At 36.6% G+C, this 24,982-nt stretch overlaps 1 long non-coding RNA gene across 5 annotated transcripts in view; it reads right to left on the bottom strand.

The window, feature by feature from the left end:
- LOC308068892 overlaps nt 1-24,982 on the bottom strand; it is a 146,630-nt gene that overhangs the window by 19,538 nt on the left and 102,110 nt on the right. For all 5 annotated transcript variants that reach the window (XR_013930173.1, XR_013930174.1, XR_013930175.1 and 2 more), the window contains one exon: nt 1-24,982. This exon is cut by the window's left edge and continues 19,538 nt beyond it; it is cut by the window's right edge and continues 22,034 nt beyond it. This is a non-coding gene — a long non-coding RNA (uncharacterized lncRNA).

Consider the following 24,982-nt stretch of genomic DNA (forward strand, 5'->3'; position numbering starts at 1 on the left):
ACAGGCAGAGACTATGTCTCTGTGTTCATGTGCATGGCAGAACACAAGAGAGACTGAGAAATGGATGAAGGGACTCCCTGAAGTCAGATATTAAGCCAGGGATGTAGGTGCTCTGTAAGACTGTACAATCACCTATTTAAAAGCTGGAAGGACCACACTGTGCTGAGAACAATATAGCTATTTTGATCAATTTTCTCATGTCTCCCAAATCACCCTTCCCCTGAATTCTCTTTTATAGGCTGAGGGGACAGCTGACATCTATTCCATGATTTCTCATGAATCCAAAATTCCCAGTGGCGCTAAGTTTTGGGGAAAATGCTTTATAATTGGGTTGATCTGGTACAAGTCTGCTGCACCAAAGTGCAGGCCTGTTAGAATCGAAAATGCGTATATTAGTTGCTGAATTAATACCTGACTGACATGCTCACAAGTAGCCCCTGGATCTACAGAGAGTGAATTTGCCCTGTTGGCATTATTGTGCCTTTTTCCCCCTCCATTTGTATACAATCTGAAATCCCAATAAGCATTTGTCACTGGTAAATTATATTTTCATCTGTAGCAGGACACCATTGCCAGAAGCTTTAACTGAATTAAATACAATGTTCTTCTGTAAAAGAAGCTTTTTCTTATGCAAGTAAATGCTGTTTTTTATAAGTAGATGGTCTGAAATACTGTCTGAATTTCTCATTGTCCCTACAGTATGAAATAACCCAGTAGGTGTCAAAATCAAAACCAAACCTCTAAAAATCCTCAGACATCATGATTTATATGGAATACTATACCCCTAAAGAAAATAATTGCTCTCACCAGCATTAACAAACAGATAATTAATATGATAGAATACATGGGGCATATAAAAGAGCAGCAATATCTTATTTTTGACTACTCTACAGAGCTTATGTGCTGCTAGAACACAGCGATTACATTCCAGATCTTTCACGTTCATACTTTGCTTTTTTCATTCACTGTCTTTAACAGTGCTAACACTTAGTGGACAACACAGAATAAACATTTTAGGTTGTATTCTGAAAACAGAAATATTGTGCAAAGAATGGGATTTTTAAAACCAAACTTTATCTTGGAAAACACAAGAAAAGGGAACGCTAAATGTATCACATAAACTGATGCCCACAGTCTGGAAAACAAGTTTGCTACTGCCTTGGGACACATAATTTTTAGAAATAATGGACCATTTGGCAGTTCTGCACATGTCACCAAGCATGCTTGGAAACACCATGGGCTTTGCTTTATTAATATACATGGTTTGAAATAATTCCCTCTGAAATGCTAGAGGAATCCTCAAATCAACCAATTCATGTGACCTTTTTTTGTATTTAAGACTTAGACTGTACTGTACTCTCAAAAAAGATAGATATTGACCAGTCTACTGCTTTTCATCTCCAAACTATGGCAGAAATCAGTGCTGTGGGAGGGACTGCAGTGCATAGATGGGAAACTAGCAATGGGCATTGACTTGGGGTGCTGCCTCATTCCAATTAGAAGATAGATAAAAGGAAAACAGATCCTTGATCTTCATTCTATGAACCACTTCAAACTGAGTTTACCAGACCTTCCCACCTCAACGAATCTGTTTCTGACAGGAACTCCTAGGAGTCCTGAAGGGGGACATAATCAGTACAGGCAAAACAAGTACTTAGGAGCCAGAAAACTCTGCTTCTCAATTCCAGCTTTATCCATGGTGCAGTAAAGAGGGTGAGAGGGCATGCCCCTTCTCACAAGTAATTTCTAGGGGCTTTAGCCCTGCAGAGTCCTGTCATTCCACCAGTACAATCGCTGCCATTGTGATCGACCCTGTGCATGGACTGACTGCCTGAAGAAGGTGCCCTTCTGCCCTTGTGTATCTGTGCAAAAACACAAACACAATTTAGCTTTTAGTTCCCCAATGAGCTGATCCTTGTTATTAAAAAGCATCTTCTTTTTCAGCTGTAGGTTATTCGGAGGAGAAGGATATGAACAGCCCCCTTTTTTTGCCCTTTAGGATGGACAAAGGCCTGCTCAGAATTAATGTAGCTGCACTTCTTGTTGTGAAATTTACTAAGTCAAACCCATGCATTTTTCCTTTGTCAGCTTATTACTATGTTCTTACAGTGTAGGAAAATGGAGAAGTATGGTAAAAATAAACCAATATGGACAAGGTCAGAAGGAACATTAGGTTTTCCTAACATCAAGATGAGAGAAGGGGATATTCCATTTAAAAAAATCTGGTTGTTAAAATCAGGTAATTGTTGTTTTCCCCGTTTCCCCTTTCTTTCCACCTTTCTTCCCTTCCATGAAAAGGAAGTCCAGATTTTGATTTTCTTTTTTGATCTGCACTGATTATTTCTATACTAGTAAATTAAACTTACTGATGACTGTTCTGGGGCATGTGGTGCAGACTGGCCTGCATCCATGCTATGAAACTGTCTCATTGTCCAAAGGGTGTTTGTGTTCATGCTATCTATAGGGAAAGGTCCTGGTGAATTGTTTGGAACTGCTCTAGCTGGGAAAAGCCAGGAGTATGCCAGGGACCCTTTTAATGATTTAGCAGTGTAGACAATCAAATTCCAGTGCCTGGAAGCACTTCCCTGGCACTTTTAAATCTACTAGTCTAGACACAGCTACTGTGGTCAAAATCTGCTTCTCTTATTCACGTAAATAGCTTCAGTGAAGTCAGCTGTGAGATTGGCTGTAAAACAAGAATTCTGTTTTGCAAATGATTTCAAGCATTTGGCCTTCATTCTACATTGGGGAAAAGAAAACAACCCACAACCTTGAGCTTTCAAATTTTAAAAATTAAACAATGTAAATGAGAGCTATCCAAATAGCCAAGTGGCCAGTATGTTCATCTATAATGTAGGGGCTCATGTTGAAATCTCTATCTTCTCTAAGCAAGAAAGACCTGTCATATTCCTTATGAATTTGGGAAACCAGTATGTCAGGAATCCTGGCTCTCCGGGTTGTTTTCTTTCTTACATTAGCAAGAAAGCTTACCCTGAAGCTGAGTAAAATCCATTACTGGAATATTATTACTATGGAAAAAGGGGTTTGTTAAAGATATGCTGGTGATTTACAGGGTTTGATTTCAATAGTTAAAAAAACCAACCACAAAACAAGCCCAGCCTCCAAGCAACTCAACCTATACTACATTAGTGGTTGAGACATTTAACAAAGTAACATCTGATCCCAGAGCTCACAGGAGTTCAGGTGGGTCAGGAATTTTCTCAAACAGTTTTTTCTTTTCTAAGTGAATTAACTTGAACATGGATTTGTCAAAGTCAAAATGTGCAAAAATATACCAACTTTGACAGTACTATTTTAGAAAAAATACTGTGAAACATTTGATGTTCTTTTAGAATATACAATGTTAAGCCCTCCTTTTGAAAGTTTTTTTATTTTACTTTGATCTTTTAGAAGGAAATTAGAAGATAATTATTTGATTAATTCACATGAAAAATATAAACTAAACACAACATTTTGGGTTTTGAGGTATTTCTGAATATTTTATTTTGATTCTTGCTTGAAAAATCACTATTTTTGGTTTATATCTTTTATCCCCAAATTAAAAATACAATCTATCCCTGCTTTAATAAAGCCCTTTTTACTGGTAGTATAGAGTTTGGGTATAAAGCTAATTCTCTGGAAAAATCATAAGTCAAAGAAAGTTTGTAGCAATTCTCAGAAACATTTTGAATTGAGTTCAAGTCTTGCTAGGTGTGCATTTTCATTATGGTTTTCCATATGTAGTGACAGATTCAAATTTATTTAAATCATTTGTTTGCTTTAACGGCTCTCCATATAAAGAAGAAAGAAATCTACCATAATTGTAATATTTTGAAAAAAATTACTTCATATTTAATGGTAGAAATATCTTTAAGTAGAAAGTATTTGCTTAAAATTAATTTAAATGGCATGGCCTTTTAATCTGAGCCACTTTCACACATAGGCTGCTGGAAAGATGCAGATTCATACAAAAGCCTCACAGATACAAACCCCGTACAATTCATCCAGTCACACGTTAAACTCACATTTTGTTTGGTCAACCACACCAGCCTTATATTTTTTGATCTTATAGTATTAAAGCTAATGCACATCCCTGTGCACCTTCCATCAAACTGTTGCTGATCATACTGGTAAAGCAGTTAGAATATGACCTATAGAATCCTAATGGTATTAATGTTCATGCCGTGACTGGATTCTGCAAATACTTACAGGGAGGCTGTGTGACAGAGCTCAGTGTATGATGGGTCACCCTCCGCAGGGATGGAAACCCCTACCCCAGGATAACCATAGGCAATATGTCTACTAAATTCACTAGTCAAAGGACTTAGAGCATGTGATGGAGGAAAAATAAGATTAATCCCTTGAGCAGGGAGGACATAAAGGGGACTACTGTTTTCAAATTACTCTCTTTTCTGATTCAGAGAGAAGAGGGACAGGGCATCTTGACCATTAACAGGATTCTGTGATATTCATCCCCTGGGCAAAGAGCTGACTGATGGGCACCCAGAAATCCCCCAGTACCACATAGATCAGCTGACTATCTGCAGCCTTCCTAGGACTGAGGCATTTTATTGACACCTGCCTCAAATGAAAATGATGATGGTTGGATGTAAAAGACTTTGAGAGCAGTAACAGAGCAAGAGCTACTCTAAGCAGTCCTTAGCAAATCTGCTGGAGAACAGATCATGATGTTGCTGCGGCCTCATAGAGGGGAGCATCCTCTTTGGAGACTGACAGGGGCAGAGCCAAAAACAAGGCTAAAATGAGAAATATCAAGGGCTTTTTCTGCTTCAACTCCTCTTATTTTTTACATATGTAATTTTAAACTGATGTACTTGCTCTGAAATGTGATTCTGCTGTATTTCACATTCTAGGCAAAGATATGAATGATTCAGAGAAAAATACCTGCTGAACCCTAAAATGCTTGTTACTGGCAACAGTGTAGACTAAGACAGTTCAAGAGTTCAGATTTTTTGCAATGATCTCAGTTAACAAAATACATTGAGCAAATTAGTACTCTATTTAAATTCTAGTACAGGACTTTCAGAATAAAAATGCAGGTTGGATTGAAAAAATGTCAATCATATTTGGAGAAGGCTTAAAGGCTTATGTTTTCTTTTTTATTTTGTATGAAAATACTTAGAAATCCAAATACTACTGTGAAATGGAAGTACTTTGGAAGTATGTATCATTAAAAACAAAATAGAAAAGCTGAAATATCAAGGTTACACTGTATATAGCCCAGTTATAACGAATGCACAGTGTCTTAACACAACAGCATCCTGAACTTTTGGTTTTCTTATTTCACAAATGAAGATGTGTAATAACATCTGGAACTGGGATATTGATTGATTCACAGTCACCATCTGTAGGAATAATTATATACAACTATAAGAAGTATCAGAACTCTTTTTACTTTTTCAAAATACAGCTATTTGCCTCCTCTTTTCAGGTATATTTTAATATTTAAAATTTATGAGATCAGGTACTCTCAATTACTCAGCTTCAGTCTACTGCAATTAGATGATGCTTCACTGAATTTATACTGTGATAACTGAAAACAGAATTAGATTGTCTTACTACACAGTTATATACTTTTTCCTCAAACTTATGAATGGTGAGCAAATCAAGCTAAGGTCTCTTTCATGCTTTATTACTAAACAGGACCTGTCTTGTTTGTTCTTCATCTCTCATTCTAATTCTAATTTATTTATTTGTACATTTCTTAATTCTTATTTATTTCATTAGACCAGAATGAATGATATTTATCCTCAAGGTTACTAAAGGCATATTTAAATTTGATGTTTGGATTTGATTCAACAGTAAGTCTTGGAATGTCTGAGAAGGTTGGTGTCCTACAAACTGGTTGATCCATCGTTTTCAGACGGATATATTTTTAATTAGTAAAATTGAAAAGGGCCATTATTTGAGGCATATTTTATGATACATGTGTTTCCAAGTCAAATATTCTGATTTGGGGATGTGGATCTCAAGAACTTCAATCTGAAGTTAATCTTTGTAAATCAGGATAGAGTGGATTAAAATGCAAGAAAGGAAGAACCTTACTACAGGTTAATGAAATGGACTGGATCTAATCCAAAAGAAACTAAGTGATTATAAATTGAAGATTACTACAGAGTAAGTCCTCTCTAATCCTTCTACAGTTGACATTGGATGTGTGACTTTCTAAAGGCAGGTCTATCGGAGTTTAATTCATTCTGTTTTATTTTCTAGAGCATTGGACTGTCTTATATAACTATTCCACTGCAGTTTTTATAGGATTTTAAAATCCTTTTCCACTTTGTGTATAACTCATAGAGAAATCTGTACCTTGATTATTAACAAAAGGGCTGAGTATTTTTTATTTTTAAAAACAAAAAAAAATTCTTTTCCAGCATCTCTCCCTACATTTCTTCTTTTCATAAGAAAATTAAAGGAATAAGTTATTAAAAGGAAATCTTTTGTGTATCTAGCATTGATTTTCAATAACCATTCAAGAAAAAAAAACACCTGTCAGGCTGAGTGGGCTGGATGGGATGCTGTTGGCCGTGCTTGGTGTCAGGACACACTGCTGGCCCATGCTCAGCTTGCTGCCCTCCAATATCCCATGGCTTTTTTCATAAACTTGCTCTTCCAGCCTGTTGAATGGCAGTACATTTGGTCCTTCAGTCATACAGATTTCAGAGATAATAAATAATTCTTACTGAATTTTATTGGATGAAGACAAGCTTTTAAAAATGCAGGAAAAAATGACATTAATTAAACGTAAGGATAAGAAAGAGTAATAGGAGTGTTTGTAAAACTCCAGTACAGCAGGGCCAGATCTCATTCTTACCATATCAGTGCAATTCTGCTGTTTACATTGAAGATAAAGTCAGAATGATTAACAGCTAAAACCCTCTTTCAACTATAATTGCGTATTTTAACAGTTCATATAAATTAATGTAAAATGTTGCACTGACAGAAAAGTCAGCAACATAATTATTAGACAAGAATATCTACATTTCATAATAGTGTACGTAGAAACAATGGTGAATTTAGAGAATTACGACTGAGAAGAAACTTTAATGTTAGAATTCTTCTCATTACAGTTAAGATGCAGCATCACAACAAAGCACACACGATTCAGATTAAGATCTTTATTCCATTCTTATTTCTTTAGCTGCCTGTAATATTCCAGGCAAGATCCTTAATTATTTTAGTCTTTAGTTTCTCTGACTAATAACTTTTCTTATGAAAGTTAGATTTTAATCCACACAGGGCATTGCCTATGATCTGGATAGCATATATTTCAACATAGCATTGTTGGCAGCATGCATTAGTAGTAATACAATTTGGCCTGCACCTGTACATATTAGCCTAAACATTTATTTTTTCAACCATGTGGAGCATTTGCAGTGTATATGCTTCTGGATGTCCAGAAACTTTATACCCTATGCTCCAGAAATTCTATACCTTTTTCACAGATGCAAGGAAGAAGAAAAAAGTCACTGATGTAAAGTTAAGTTAAATTGCTTCTTTCTTTTTTCTAAGTGAAAAATTTATAAGCAAGGAATGCGGAATATAAAGTCGTCTTCTAATAAAAAGTAATCCTGACTCTACTAATATTCATGACACTCTGAAAAGGAAACATTGTCTTGCTTAATTCAATGAAGTTTCTAAAATGGATGGCTCTTTCCAGACTGCTTAATGCAGACCAGTCTTCCACAGTAATTAAACAAGCTTTGTACCGTCAAAGGAAATACTTCCTCCTGGTGTTAAGGTGCTGGGACTAGTCTGAAGGGCAAGCAGTAGGAATTTAATCTCACCAGTGTTCCCCGCAGGGACTCTCTCTGTACAAAGACATAACCAACTTCTTGTATATCAGTAAGCTCAGCAACAACACACTAAGCGTTTGAAATCTCCAGGGCAACAGTTATGCTGATGGATGATTCAGACACAACTAGTTAGTCCCTGACTAATCATGTGAAATAAACTTTAAAATGACAGTGGGTGTAGTCTTCTCCATGAGAAGCTCTCACACCTGCAATTGAATTAATGACACCTAAGGTCAAGGACTTCATGATTTCTTGAGTGTAATCTGTATCACCCCAGAGTTTCAGTTTGTCACCTCTGATGTGATAGTGATGCCCCCAGTATATTCCATTGGTTAGTCATGGCCAGAAGCCACACCATACCATGCTAAGTGTCTGGAGAAGCATGTTCTGCACCAGCACTAGCTTTGTTGTATTTTACAGATCCTTCTCCTGTAGTAGCATTACTGCTGTGGCATCCACAGTCATCTAAAGGCACAGAACAAAATCCTGTCATCTGTGTGACCAAATGTGTATGGGTATTACTGTATCACTTGGTTATCATGTGTCCTCCATTACATCTTACAATATTTAAAAAATGTTTCTGACAAGATGCTCCTTTATTTGATACGATTTATTACGATCTCTTGTATACTTTTTGTGCTTTTAGTCTGTTTTACAGAGTACAAAACCAAATCTCATTGCCTCAAGTTTATGTCAACATAACCCAAGAGAAGTCGTGTCCTATTTTATTGTTAATCCCTATTGCTTCTTAGAAGCATGACTCCTGAAACTGCTGCATTGGAAGGGCAGAAAAGGTGATTCCCTTTGATCACATCACATACCTGATCTCTACTTAGCCTATTACTATATCCCAGGAACATTGCCTTTTGGACTGGGTCAATCTATTTTGCATGTTTATTTTTTCTTTCATCACTCCACAATCATCAACTTTAAGTATCCCAGAGTAAATTCCAGGAACTGGAATGTTTTTAAAATATTTTTTCTCTTTCTTTTTTAATAGATGAAATTTCCCTTAATTCCCTTAATTGCCTCATCTTGGATTCAAATGATGCTTCTTTACACACACACACTCACACACACACAGAGACCCATATATATATTTATGTATGCATTGCTAAGACCCTGCTTGGGACTGAGTTAAATCATAAATAAGTTAGTGTCTACAGGATAGACCTGTTCTTACTGTGGACAGTGTAAAAGTGAACAAAGGAACTATTCTTCCTCTAGGATGCTTAAAAAAAGGCTATCGACCTCATTAATTGTTTGGGATGAATCTTAATATAACTCAGAGGGCTGTGAAATAGTTGGAAGCTCTCTCTTTACCTAGCAAGGCTAATCTTCAAAGAATTGGTAAAGTACCCCCACAGCCTTTTTTTGCTGCATCTAACAGGGTATTTGAATCCTCCATCATTTACAGAGATGCTCAGGTACTCAGGACATAAAGGGTTTTTCTTCCTATAGAGCTAGTGAACACTAATTTACAGAAAGCAGAGAATCTGCCTAAGGTTTTGTGTCTCAGAATGGAAAATCATGCATAATCTGGATTTTAAAATAGCAGACAGTTAAGAGATATCACGCTGTAGTGCTGAATTCCAGAAGATGATCTGACTTCATTTAGACTGCATGGTTATGAATGCAAGAAAATTTTGCCTTTAATGAACTTTTAGGTGTTTTTTCTCTGTGGAAAATAGGTATATAAGTTATATTACAAGAAAGGAGAGTCCTGGTTCAAGGCACTGTTTAAAAAGATCCAGAAACCAAATGAGTTTTAAAGATACATATCCATTTATAAAAGCAAGCATCAATCTACAGTCTCTGGAAGTCCAGGCCTTTTTGTTACTAATATATCAAAAACTTGCCCACACAACATTTTTACATGCAGTATCATTAATCATTAGTACTATTAGAGATCCAACACAAAATAATTAAATTAATCTCAATTTACTAAAACATGAAATACAAACAGCTACCAAGTTTGTTAAATCATAATGCTATAGCAAACCGACTAAAACTCAGAATCGGTATAACAAACAATGTAACTGAAGTTCATACATATTTTTCTGCATTTCTTTTCTGAAAAAAAGAACAAGTTATTTACTTTAGTATGGTGACATTTTAGTTTGTGATTAATTTTAAAATAACATTGTAAAAACTATAAACTCATTTTAATTTGACAAGCATTTGGTAATTAATTTTCAAACAATGCTATGGGAATCTAAGAAGCACTCTTCATTTGACATGTATTTTATAATTTATTTTAAAACAATACTGCACAAATCTGCAAAGGCATTATTCATTTGAGAGTTCATTAATTATGCAAATGAGTTGCAATTAACAAATCTGTTCTGAGGATGGCATTTGCATAATAATGAACTTCATGTTTGTGACATTATTTAATAAGATACCTTTGTGCATTTTTAAACAAAACACCCTTGTGAATACTTCGGTTAAAAATGGACAACCAGCCAGTAACACTAAAAAACAAAGTACTACCAAGAGCAGTATCACTAAAATAAATTGAATTACGTAAGCTCTAAGTAATAAAGAGGGATTTAAAAGCTGATTCTTTTATTACCCTCTGCCTTCCAAAATATAGGCTTTCATTTTCATTTATGATGTTTTCAAAATGGTACTTAGGGACTGGCATTGGAAAAGAACTGGTATTTATCAAGGCAGCTGGAAATAAACAAATAATTGCAAACACCTATTTAGCATTGCTGCTGTGTGGCATAGATTGAGTCCGTGACTCTTAGATGATGGATCTTATTACAACCTTATTATATGCAGCATGTGAGCTAAAAGTCTAGTGATGATCTTTTGCTGGTTGTAAGCTTAGCTGATGGCAGCAGCCTCAAAAACATACTCCAGATTCAACATTCTTGCTAAAGGAGAACAGTTAGGTAAAGACCTTTTGTTTATTCCACTGCAGCAGTTAGTTGCAGCTCACTGCAGCCAACGATCTGTTCCCGCACATCCCATTCAGAGCTTAGCAGCAAAGTTTTGGGGGCATTGGAGACTTGCACGGTAACTGAAGGCAAGATTGCCAGTCTAAAGAAAAGGGGCTTCAGTCAGTGATGAAGGCTTTGTGGCACCTATTTTTGTATTTAGCCCAAGATGGGGTTGCTTGGCAACACTTTGTCAGAGTCTTGGTCCTCTGATGGGAGCCATAAGGCAATGAATCAGTGATGCGACTGATAAATTCACAGTGGCACCTTTTTAGGTGCATTACTTGCAAGTTCAGAAGGCTGGAAATCCTTACGCAGAGCTTGGGTACTTCCCTAGTGCCAGTGACTCTCCTGTGATGTCTCTCATATTTATTATTCTGTCATCTCTCACTTGTGAAGTATTGTGGATCATATCTGTGTGTGAATTCTCCAGGACTCAGTCAAGTGCTTTGAAATGCACATGACAGCAGCTTCAATCAGAGAAAGTAAGTTATATAGGCTTTAAAGGTAGGCAACAACTCAGGGTGAAGATATACAGAAAGAGATGAAAGAAAGTCCTGCAGAAAGTTGCATCTCCAAACTCCTGAGTATTTGTAGACAAATAACTTAGTTGGCTATTTTTGATGGAATATTTTCAAGCAATGAGCAGTAGGGGCAAAATGAGAGAGAATAAGAAACTTTTTTTATTAGGAGAGTTGATTGGTGTTATGTTCTTATTCACATTTACATTCAGTGAAGTCCAAGATAATGATTTTAGTAACGTTAGTATTTATAGTGGTGCCAAGGGATTTCAGTTGAGAATGACACTCCTTTGTGACAGATGAGATACAGGAACTTCCCATCTGGGAGAACTTAGTTGAATAGGCAAGGCAGAGAGAGGATTTGGGAAGGAGGGGATAAACCAGACAAAATAGTGACATTTTGAGAGGTCACATTAATACCACAACACTTCTGTGTGTACCTTTATAATGTTCAAAGAGATGGGGGCAAGAGAAAGGAGATGTGAACAGGAACGTGATGCAGAATAAAGTGGTGGTTTCAAAGGGTTTGGGAAAGCACTGAGCACAGCTACTTTTTAAGTGTGCAAAAGTCATTCTTCTTGGCAACATCTACAGAAGATATCTGGTGCAGCCGTTCAGCCTTAGCTCTTGCTGGATGGTCAGTAGCTGGTATCAACAGCAAATTTTGTGGTTTTCAGTTTTTTTGTTTTATTCAGAGATCCAGTGGCTAGGGGAGAAGAAAATTAGGTCTAGCATCTACAAAGGACCTCTGTGTTAATATTTTCATTTCAGAGGGGATGAGAGGAAGGATCTTGCTTCTCAGTCCCCTCCATCAGGCTGTTCCTCAGGTTGAACAGTGATTCCTGTCTTCCAGGTATCCCTGATCGGTATGGAAAGAAAGAACATGTTGGCTTTTCTTTTGTGTGAGCAAATGAAGAACAGGAGTTTCCCCTCAGTACAAAGCTAGGAGAAGAAGAAATGTTAACCATACAAATGTCTGTTATTTTACATTACACATGCATAGGTGACAGAATGAACAGAAAAACTAGAGATACTGTTGTTAGATCATAAAACAATCACTCCTGAGAAGTGACCATGCTGCCATGTTGCTACCTTTTCCTCTTCTTTTTATATTTGTACCTTTAATTGCCAGCTCCACTACTCATATTTTCTCTGAGCACCCTTCTCAGGGAGCCATGCCATGCATTGGTGTTCCAAAAATGTTTGGGATGCTGCTGGTGTTCTTATCTTCCCTCAAAACACACAGAGGCATGCTGTCTCCCTCAAGCCTGTTCCACTGCTTCAGCTGCAGTGTAGTTACATTCACAGATTGTAAATGATTCTGATAACCTTCTCCTTTGTGATCACACTGCCAGGAGCTAGCAGCTCACTGGGATTAATCCATGCTGCTTTACACAAGCAGTTTACATGTGCTGGTTGATAGCATCTTGGTCTTTGTGGCTTTCCCAGCTTCTTACTTCATGACAGCTTTAATGCAGCCTTTGGACACTCTTCTACTCATGTAGTCGATGGGCAGGGAAGTGCCATCTCTCTCATTCAGTATGGAAAGGGCCAGTAGTGGCTTTCGGAACCTTTCTGGCAGTATTTATTGGTATTTTCCGTAAAATTGTCATTTATTTGATTGTGAAATCAGGATTTAGTGCAGTTTTGTCTCTGAGGTAACTCTTCAGGTGGGTTTTCCATTCATTACCTGGGCAATAAGCAGAGCAAGTATAAGGGTATTGCTATATTAACACAGCATAAGTGAACTGTCTTTGAACTGTTTAACACATTTACAGATGTCTTGGTTTGGAAAACAGCTGGGCAGCCTTTGATGTACTATGCAAATCTGAGATACTATTTCTATTATTAAACAATAAACAAGGATCTTCTTCCTTCTTTGTTTTCTGCAATCTCGTTAACTGGGTAGTGACTTTTGACAATATAGCTTTGCCACACACATTGAGTGAAAACCCAGTCTAACGTGTATACTCCTACTTGTATTGATCATCCATAAAATAGTACCCTCATAAAGTACGTATACTTCTCTTTATCTTAGTTGCTTTTATGAGCTTAACTTGTGCAGTTAACTTCATCTATATTTTTATAACTAAATTTAGTAGAAATATTATTGATATGTGACACTTTAATTTTTGTTTGCCAAAGTAAAATTTGAGTGCTTTGAGAAAGAAATAGAATCTATTCCAAGGTCAACGTAAAATGCAGATTTATCATTAAAATACTACTGCAGCATTGGATCGAGTGGTGAGGTTTTGATATTCACTCAAGAACAGAGTAAAAATGGATATGAATATCATATTTCTGTAATTGTTGATAAATATGACTCTTCTTCCCACATAGAGAAAATATTTCTTAAAATTAATTTTTAGACAGAAGGAACTTAACATGCAATTAGATCATGTAAACATTCATTAATTTATGTAAAATAATTAATAGCTCAGCAATTGCTGTAGGAAAATAATGTATTGGCACTAGTCAGTTCTTGTTCGATTTTCCTTTATATAATTCAAACATTGGTCAAGTCCAGAAGCGCTTGGGACAATTTCTATTTCCTAAAGTCTCTCCAGATAAAAGCATGAAAGGAGTAGCCAAAATTAATACAATATTGTAAATAACTGGGAAATTAAAGGAAACTGCAATATCTCAAATTCCAAGAGTAGTGTTGTTAATGTGTTGCCCTTATTGCATAACATTTATTATTTCCAGTTCTGAAACTTTATGGTCAGTTGTCAATGTCTTGGGAGCATGGTTAACCTGCAAAGAACAGAGAATGGGTACTTTCGCTACAGCCATTCACATGAAAATCTGAAGTAAGAGACTGATGGTCTGAATGTACACTCTGCTCTGGAGGTGCTTAGTTCTGCAGATTCTCTGTGAGAGTTTACTTGAAAAACATTTGCAGTACTGGTCTGATGGAGGCTAGATCTTTAAAATATTAAAGGTATATAGAGCTGCCCAAGGGGAGCAGAAGGATGCAGTATTAATCAATTTTCCCAGATCTTACAAAAAACCCCAAGATTTTTTGAAGACAGCCTTTATACAGTATAAAAAATATAGGTGCATATAGCACTCGTATTCTTAAATAGTTACTCAGCTACCAATGTGCACAGCATTTATGGGTTTTTCTTATTGCCCAAAAGTGAGACTACCAAGAACTGTGTTAGCACTGAGTATTGAGATAATGAATTAGTACAGATGGGCATAGTCTACACTACAAAAAAAATTGTCCCTCTTTTGTAAATTATATAACATTGTTACTAGTAGCTATATCCTGTATATCATAGCTATATTAGTAGCTATATCATAACACGTTAGAAGGAGAGAGTGGGGGCACTGAGGTTTCAAGGCAGTTGTGGAAGCAATGGCCACGCTTTCTGTAAGCTGCTGGGGAGAGGGAACTGAAAAGGTTACAGTGAGGTTCTATAATGAGTTGACCATTTGGCTGTAGCGTCTGGCATATTTCTACTGTGTTTCACTCCCAGCTATTGACCTTTATGCTGTTAAATCATGGGATTTCCTAGTTGTCTTATCTTTAACAGCACTGCGAAGACCAGTCAGGAGTTTAGTACCAGGAAGTAATGTGACCTGGTTTTGTAAATAGCTGTTTACTAGCTGGCAGTACCCTAAATTTGAGGAAGTGATGCTTGCAAATGATAAGATATAAATAACTAATTATTACCTTCTATAGATAAAGAGACCCTTTTCACTGGTTCATGCTATCCTTTCATTTGTGTTGAGAGTGAAAGACAAATTCCCCTAGAATAATGGCATTCTATTTTGCAGTGTCTTCCCCCTATGTATTGGAAATGTAATTGAAACTTTCAAAGGTTTAAAAGCAATAGACTGACTAGAATAACTGGGAAGGCTTTGTTTTTCTCTTATGTTCTCCTGAGCTCTTAGGTGTTTCTGATGCTTGTTGCTATAAAGTGAACGGATACCAGAGGGCATAATGAATCTTACTGGCATGTATGTATGTATGTATGTATATATAAGGCCTTGTCTAATCTCACTAACTCTGCCAGTGAGATCTGGACATCTTTTCTGTATAGTCCTTAGTTTTCCATGGCAATCCCTCTAAAAACTGCTGAGCTGAATGACTGACAACAGTATGCCATGCTTTTGGAAGACAATGTAAAGACACTGAATCTAGGAGGAAGAGGACTAGCAGGGGCAGTAGCCCTTCTAGGTGGCCAGATAATTTTTCTTTGCTATTCTGTAAATTTCTGTAATATTCATTCACATAACCTCTGAGTCAATGGAAATTTCTTACAAACATGAAGGTTCAGAGCAAGGTATTGCCTGATTTAAAGTATAATCTTACTCCATTTTAATCTCCAGCTTTAACTTTCTCCGGTATTCCCACAAGTTTCTGTTGAGTTCCAGATCTCTCATTTAGTTCTTTACCAGATTTTTTTCTGTTTGTTTGACCATCAATACTGTGCTTTGTTCAACAGATGACATCACATGTATAAGAGATTCCTCATGCAGGGATTGAGTCTTGACTGTTCAGCATTGCATAAGTGATCTGATGTGCTGTACAATAGCTGTTTTAACTGGATCCTGCCAGAGCTTCTTTGTGGTGCAGAGGAGGTAGCAGAAGGAAATACCCCTTTCCTTTGTGCTCTCACAATCTGTTCTTGCCAGCACAGATCTGTAATTACATAGGCTTCACTGTGGGCAATGGTTACACAGGAAAAATCTCTTATTTAGCCTTCCTAGTACATGCATTCTTTCTGTTGTGTAATTTCAAGTCAAAAAGCTTGTCATCAGACTTACCCACTTGCAGAGTATGTTATTCCCTTCTGGGATTTCAGTCATCATCTTCACATCTCTAATGGTATCAGTGCTACTATTATTATCACTCACATAATGCTTATCTTCCTTAAATATACCTTCTTTCCCTACTCTTCTCTATGTCTCATAACTCATCTAATTTGACCATTTCCAGCCTCATTCTTCTTTTGTCTTAGGACCATTACACCTGTGTAACCATTAAGAGCTTCTTTGAAACCTATCTTAGCCAAGTGGACAGTGCTCTTAGAGTCTGTACAAATTTCAGTTTTGATTGCAGTGACTCAAGGTGACCTGTAAAATTGTTCTTTCTCTCAGTTACATGCTTGTTTATCTCTCCATGGTGTGCAAAGCTCTTGAAGACAAAAAGATCTTAGGGCAGGGAATTATCTAGGACAGAATAGGTGCTCTGAACACATCATATGTGAAAAGCTTGTCATTTTTTTGCAAAACTTGAGAAAACATACTGAGTAAGGCAAACCTGGTGTAATAAATGCATATAAGGTGGTTATATTTTGCCTTCAACTTGAATACTGTTCTATTTGGTATTACAACACTGGATAAAAGATTGTTTATGAGGCCTAACTACAACTGAAATTAAAGCACCTTTCTGCATTTTATAAATTCTACACATTGCAACACCAGAAGGAGGAGGGCTTTTAATCTTGTTTCCATTCTTTATTAAGATGCTTTGTGTAATTAGTTGTGTTTCTATTGGAATAAATGGTTATTTGGAATTCATCCAAATTGAGAACCTAAATGAAAAAGGAGCGTTAGTGGTGGGTTGCATGCTAAAAGAGGCAAACTTCTCTAGGGCAGATCTGTTCATTCAACTTGGCCCTGCTTAAATAAAATCTATAGAATCCATGTGGAATTTAAGAGGGAATGTAGCACATAGGAGGGATGGGAATGCAAAAGAAAACAGATTTGCAGCCAGAAGGGCAATTCACTTATAGTCTAATGAAACCCCCCTGAAAGCAGACAGAATTATGTATGTTATGTTGAAATTTTGGTTTGGAATAAAAAAGAAAGCCTATAAATAAATGCAAAAATATGACTTTGTATTTTACATTATTGAAATGAGTGTATTTCACGAGTGGCAAATACAGGGACTTTGTTGCCAAGTGAAGTTGTGCTGTATTCAGGTGACAGTATTATAAAAGTACTCTTGATGCTACTGTAGGGTATAGTGTGTCACTGCTTCCAATTATAAACTCCACTTGCAGCTGGTTGGTTGGCCCTTTTAAAGTGTTTGAAAGGCATAAAATTTTCACCTAGTTTATTCAGCCAGTAATAAATTATAAATATTTTTTCCTGCTGTCTTTTTTTTTTTTTTTTTTTTTTTTTTAGCTAAAGATCTGAAGACCTTAATTTGTGATGCACACTTAGGGCTTTGGGGGAAAATGGCAAATGACTGACTTATTTTTGTTTGGGGAAGTTGTTACTGATAATGCACATAACCTTTCTGGGGATAAATATTTCATAATGAGTTTTAGTGCACAAGCTTGTGTACATGAACAACAGGACATGATGGACTGGAATGCCTCTGAAAGAGCTGTCACAGTCCATTGTATCAATCTATGAGATGTGGTGTGCCTGAATAAACCTCAGAATACTCTGTGTTGGTTCTGGTGACTTTTTGATTGTGGTGTGAAGAATCCAGCTAAGGAAAGAAGAGATTATAGAGCCTTGATACTTGATCAGAAATGGCATACTGCTTGGTGCTGGTTTTCGTAATGTTCCATTTAAGTCATGAACTGTTTTGCTTGACTTTCAATGCCTAATACTCTCCTTAAAGCTGAAGGTAGCTGGGCTTTTAGAACATGACCCATGACAATTTATATGATAGATCCAAGAGGTCTCTAATTGTGTATGTATTTAATAGTTCACATGTTTGTATTACAGCTAAATAGACAATAAGATGAAATAATGAAAGTGTCAGAAATTCCTCTTTATAGTGAATGCTGGAGGAAACATCTTTCTCTGCTGTTGGAAACCTGAATTACAACTATGGAAGCCTTATTCTCCTTTGTTTATTGTTTTAAGGAGGCACTTTTCCTTTGTTTGCTGGTAACACAAAAGACAAAGATACTCTGTGTTCTAGCTCCACAATTTTTTTAAGTTGATTGATCTAATAGGAGTTTTATATCGTTGAATTCTATAAATGGGCTACAGACCCCTCTTCAATATCATGTACCAAATTTGAAGTTTCCTTCCTTCTAATTACTCACATGAAGGAATCAGCTACAATTTGCCTAAAAACTGAGTTGATTTACAAATTTACAGGGTCTTCTAGAAGATGTATAAATTGGAGGCTTGCCATCCAAGTACCCCACTTAATTTCACTTCTTGGAAATAGGACATAAGCTCTACAGTGCTTAGTGATCCCTACAAATAAGTTATTTTATTTCCAGAAATAAAATGGATACTAATGCATTTTTCTGAGTAGCTGAAAAATGTCACTTGCAACAAATAAGCCAGTTAGGCAGACAACTTTATGCTCTACTCCCTGAAATTCTGAGATGAATAGTTAGGTGTATTGCTATGTAGAGGCTCACTGCAATAATCCAGTCTGGTTATGACAAAGGAGTAACAATTTGGCAGACAGCCAGATCCAAAAGAAAACCTGCGTTTTCTTATAGTAAAATTTCTAGCTAGCATTGGATTATGGACCTACCTCTGAATTCTTCCTTGTGATCAGCATTTCCTTGCTGGAAACAATAAAAACAGCTAGTCTTGAAAACCCTTTGGCTATGAATCTTTGTAACAAAAAGATGGCATTCCTACTATCTCCCACTGTGCCATCAATATGTCACTTTTTCAAAACACTGTTCTTAGTATAAAGGCATCACCTTCATTTCAAAGTGAGCTATAGTCAAAGGGTTCTCATATGAGCTTAAATTTAGGCTAAACACGAGGGATACCTAAGCCTGTGGTTTTATCTATGTCTACGATACATCAGGCTAAGTGTGACAGCTAGCTATTAGCAATACAAATTAAGATGCCTCCTTTAATGCAAGAAAGGTCAGAAATGAAAGCTGGGAAGTTCACAGGAGAAGGCTCAACAACAGATGAACACTTACCCAACTTTTGCTTCTTAGGGAAAAATCAGGTACTGTTTGTTACACTCTTTTCAGAGTCTGTAGCATGACAAAAATACCACAGAATAAGACACAGCAAAAAAAAAATCTAGAATCTTCTTGAAGATCAGTTTGTCCTGGCCAATCACAAAAGAATATGCATAGCTAATTAGATCAGTATTCTCATCACTGAACCCAAATCTCTAATTAGGGGAGCCAGGAGATGCTTCATCAGATCTTTTGTTCCCCCTAAACAAGATGATTAAGCAGAAGAGACAATGACAAAATAAATAATGCAACCTCTGGTTATAAAATATTGTGGTAATTTCAATGTGAAGTATCCTACGGGAAAATGCGTATGATTTGGTCTCTTCCAGGGACTGGAGGAGGTGGGCAAATTCAGTTTTGCAGGATACATGAGTGGACAGTATATCAGACCTTTGCATCAAAAATATGAATGCATAAATACATAAGCATGTATGCATGTTTGCAGTTTGCCGTTTGCAGCTGCCAAAATTATTTTACTGAAGGTGAGTTTCTCCTGTTACATTTTGGGAGTGATCTTCCCAGAACTATCACAAAGTACAGCTTGTTTTTTTCTGGTTGCCATTTTACTTTTTCACATTTCACCTCTCTTATCCTGGATATGTGGCTAGATTAAGTTTGAGAGCTTTTCCGTGTACAGAACATCATCATGTTCTGAACATACATAAAAGTTGTGTATTGTTACTGCTTTTTGATCAATCTTTTCAACTTGTGACATGCAGCAACTGGAAAAACAAGGCGGTTGTCCACTAGTTTTTGTAGCAATGCAACTGAAATTGTGGACTATATTTAAAATCTCAGCTTTAAATGATCCTCTACACCAGGTGGAAGCAATTGGCTTGATCTAGCATTTCTTTATGACCCTTTTTGATCCTTCATAACTTCATTTTAAGCAAGAACATTTTTATGTGAGTAATCACCTCATAGAATAATTTTATAATGGATATTTCAATATAATCAACCTTTTCTATTGCTTCTTTTGCCAGTTTCATACTAATGTGTTCTGTGTGGCTTAGACTCTGAAGGTATTTACCCATGGAATTGTTTTGATTGGAAACATTTTCCACAAATGTGAACTGAGGCAGAAGTACTTTCTGTATTTTTTAAAATGTAGTACTATAATGGCTATTTCTAGGTCTGCGTAGCTTTGGAGTCTGAAAATGTTGAATTTTCATTTTATCAAAGACATCTGTAAAACAAAATTGGCTAAAAATACATTCTGTGTTACAGCAGAGTGAAGCCATGAATCACATGGTAACACATTAGAGTGACTAGTATCAAAGGACCCCATGGGGAATTTAGGAAAAGGTAGTTAAGCAATTAATGAAGATATTTAAAATCCTAATATGGCAGAGACAGCTTTGAAGGTGGCAAGGGATTAATATTTATTTAATAGATCATCAGATTCTGTGCCAAAAAAGAAATGTAACAGAAGTCACCCTCCTCTGAATGCAAACGTGCACAATTTGAAGAGTATTTTGTGGCAGCAATGACATCAGCACATCACACTTTGTCATGATAGATGAGAAAAATATCTTGCCTTTAAGAAAATTACTTTTGCTGCTTTTGACTGTTTTGTCTGAAAAGTGATCCAAGCTCTGTCACAACACATTGAATACAATCTTCAAAGAGAAAGGAGCATATTGTTACTTTACAGAGGTGGCACAGGTTAGTTATATGATTGACAACAGATCACTGTAACTTCTTTGCAATTTTTTATGGGGCTTGATGTGACTATTAGCTGCTTTTTGTTTAAGAAGATGCATGCAGCTGAATGAAACTTTCCAGTTTCTGAAATTGCTGGTCACGCTGGATGGGTCAACTCCATATAGGCCAACTCTTACTTCTCAGCAAAAGTCAAACATCTATGTTAATTATAATGGTTTTCAGAAACCATTTATGACCACTCATTCCTGGTGTTGTCTCTGAGATGCAGCTTGTTAGAAGTGTGAAGTGTTGCTGCAATGTTCCATTCTTTCTTTTTGCAGAAAACTGGAAATTCATGAAGAGCTCATCTTCCTTAGTGGTATTTCTTTAGGTTTCCAGAACATTGCTATATTGTCTTTCTTCCCAGTTAAAGATTAAGACTGCCAAAGAGGGTCATGAAGAGAACTACTTTTAATGTATTTGTTCCTTCAGATGCAGGTGGTGCACTTGCCTTATGTCGCCTGCTCCAGCAAAACATAAAAATGTGTCTAAAAGCTGACTTGTCTTAAATCAGTTCAAACAGAAGGGAACTAACAGATAATGACTGTTCCCTTGATGAAAGTTCAGGGAGTTTCACATGCAGAGGTACAAAACTGGAAAAAATACAGGCGATGTTTTCACTGTTATCAGATATCCACACATGGAGAAGACTAGAGGCTTCAGTGAATGCAATGGTACACAGAGATTGAATCACAGTTGGCATTATTTCTTTTATAGCAGTTCAATAAAATTGCAAAATTGTAATACAGAATTTATCTAAAAACATTAGGAGAGCTATTCTTTATGGTTGCTTTTGGTATCACAGAGGACTAAACAAAAAATCAGTAGCAAGGCAGAATAGAAAGCTGAGAGTCAACAATTCTCACTGGACCATCAATCTATGCAATAATGGTGAGGCAGATGGGATTTCTTTTTTAGATTTCTGCTTAGTATATAACAGGCTTTTTACTCTATTTGATTTATTTCGTACCTTGACACTATTATACCCATTGCTTAAATCCCAAGCAGTCTTTGTTTTCAACATGTTGATTTAAGGAGAATTTCTCAATAAACAGTTAATGATGGCATGTTTGAAAAACAGATCTACCGTCTTTAGAACATTGCTGAGAAAGTAGCTTTGGATGTGTCACTTTATTTTAAGTTACTGTCTAAAATTTATTGATAAAGATAATGCATTTATAACACAGTGAATTTAGTAACCACCACCATGTATTCCTCCTAGAATCATATGCTAATGAAAAAGATGTTCTAATAATTAGGACTGAAGCTCACTGAATACAACACCTTCCAATTAGCACTCCCCAGCTTGAATACTACCATTAACATTAAACAACAAAAACAAAAATGGGTATCAATTCACATAATGGAAAATAATTGATGAAGTTGGAGGGTGTGATTATTTGCGATTACTTTACAGTCATGCACTGAAAGTAGAACACCAGTTAGTAGTTAATCTCTGGCTACCTCTTTGAAGATAATGAAATTGGCTTCCTACTGATGATTATTCATTAACAATTAATTCTTTCTTGGTGATCTGCTTCATTTTCAGCTTCTCACCACAAACATGCAATGGAATAATTACAAGTGGAAATGAAAAAGCAATTAGTGACAGATAATGCCAACATCTGATTAAAAAACAGTAGAACAGATTAGCCGTTCAGTAACTGCAACTCTGCTGCCTTCAGCAGGGAGATGTAAGTTACCCAGCAATATTACAGTTCAAGCTGTGTTTTCCTTTTATTGCTTCCCCTACATCATGGTCTGCCACATTAAATGCTTTCTTTTATTCTTGGGGGCATTGACTTGTTGTAAATAATTTCTAAAGATTAAGTATTATTTGAGGTGATCTGTCATCCTTCGTGCTGAGACTCTCTGTCAAGAAAGAAGGGGGAAAAATACTTAAGCCAAGTCATTTATTGTAGTTGTAAGCAAAAAATGTGATGGGATTTTTTTTTTTTTTTTTCTGAGGGGAGGACGACTAGAGATTTGCTTAAGTGAAGTATCTGGAGACAAAGATTCTGGAAGTTAGACTCCCCTCCACTAGACAGTATTTTCTCTTAAACTAGAGAACATAACTACCTTTTGTTGTAGCAAATGACAGTCGTCTTTACGGTCACAAGCTTGGCTTGTTTTTGAAATATGTGTTGTGATGCTGCTGGGTCTGCAGATCACCACCACAGAAATTCATAAATGTATACTATGATCTTTTAAAATTGAGGATGATTTACATCATGTAGTACCTAGAATGCCATAATTACCAAACACTCGCTTAGCAAGAAATCCAACTAAGCAAATAAATGCTTTGCAGGAAATCTACAAAGTCTGTGGGGGATCTGAGACCCTGTTGCATACACAAACCACAAGCACTGAAAGGCAGAGCCTCAACCCTTTCAGGAATCGCAGCTGCATTCTTGCATTGCAAATCCTTCAGCAGGTCAAGTTCCCATTTCCTGAGCAGGGTTCATGTGGCCACTCTCTGGACTGTTTGTGAGAAGGTTGCTTTTCAAATGTTGATTAAGGAAGTGACTTGCTAGAACCTGGTAATTTTGCAGTTCTGTTTTAGAGAAGAGAATTCACAAGCAGGTGAATAAGCACAGCTGGCATGGTGGGCATGCAGTTGTGTTAATGACAGAAACCTCATTGACCACTTAGTCAGAACATGTTCAATAACATGGAACTACAAGTTATTTTGGTTTTCAGTTTAGAGTTAGCACAGCAGTCAGTGTTGTCATGGGCATATGGTCCATTAGCTATATTTAAAAGCAAAGAAAGAACAGATTTTTAGGAGTTAATGTTGTTTGGTTAGTTTAAGAGCCTGAATGTTTTGTTTTCAAAAACAATGACTGTAGACAAAACATATTTAAAGATTTCTGTAAGGGAACTGAAAATTACCTCCAAATACATGGAAAAAGGGTGTTTTTCATGGTGTTTATTTAAAGGTTTCATTGTTTACGTTTGCTACCAAAGTTGCATGATGCAGATGTGCTGAAATATTTGTGACAAAATCATGATTTGCAGAGGCAGTTAGGATATGGTGGTATGGTAAGAGGATAGCCCTTCAGCCACTATTTAGCAAGTTCTGAATTTTCCCTTATTTTGTAATTTTCCCTACTTTTCAGAAGTCCTCGCAAAATCTTTGAAAAGACAAACCTGTCTTGACTTATGTCTCTCTCGCTTAATTATTTACTCTGATTGCTTCATGTATAAACTTTGCTTACTTTTGCCTTATCACTGGCTTTTGAAAGTTTTTCCTCTGTCTGATTTTCCCAGTTTTCTCCCTTGCTTGTCATATCCCAGCTCTTTCCTTCATCTTTTCCTCTAGCAAGTGAAAGAATAGTTTTATTACCCCTACTCTCAGTAAACCATTGATTTGAAAAATGTTTATCCTAGTGCCCTTTTCTACATCTCTAAATCATCTGTGTGAACTTTTCACATACATTGTTTCATATTCTCCTGGTGACAATGGTTCTGAGTTACTACAAAATTGCTCAGATTTTTTAAGGTACCTCTCTCAATCAGATCTGAGACATCACCCTACTACACACCTGATTTCTTATGCTACATCTATTATCGTGGAAAGTGGGCATCAGCGGGAAAAGCTGTGACAGCACTAAGCTTTTATTTTTACCTGTTAACAGCCATAGTACCACCATCTTCTCAGTTACATAGACTTTCCTCTGTCCTCCATATATAATTAAAGTGTTAAATACATGAGATGGGTTAGAAAGAAGCAGCAACTTACTTCCCTGCAAAACAGCAGTATTTTCAGTCCAGAGAAAGCTTTCATTTTGCCTTCTCTTGATACTAACAGCAAACACCGACCTGCAAAACCCACAGTAAAGGACTAAGCAAATATTCTAACCACATATTTAGTGGAGTATGAACTAGTCCGACTAATCAGCCAAATGTCTCATGAGAATGGAGTGTTGCATGTGCAAGGCTTTGCCTTAGTACCATGTTTCTCCCACTTGATAAAACTGTATTTTTGGAAAGACTTTCCCTGTACTGCTGAAACAGATTGCTAAATTCCATGTAAGAGCAGTCCTGGTGGTGTTGCTCTTGTGTGGAGCTCTTTT

This window comes from Falco punctatus (assembly GCF_963210335.1).
Source record: "Falco punctatus genome assembly, chromosome: 8".
In the NCBI taxonomy this organism is placed as follows: Eukaryota; Metazoa; Chordata; class Aves; order Falconiformes; family Falconidae; genus Falco; species Falco punctatus.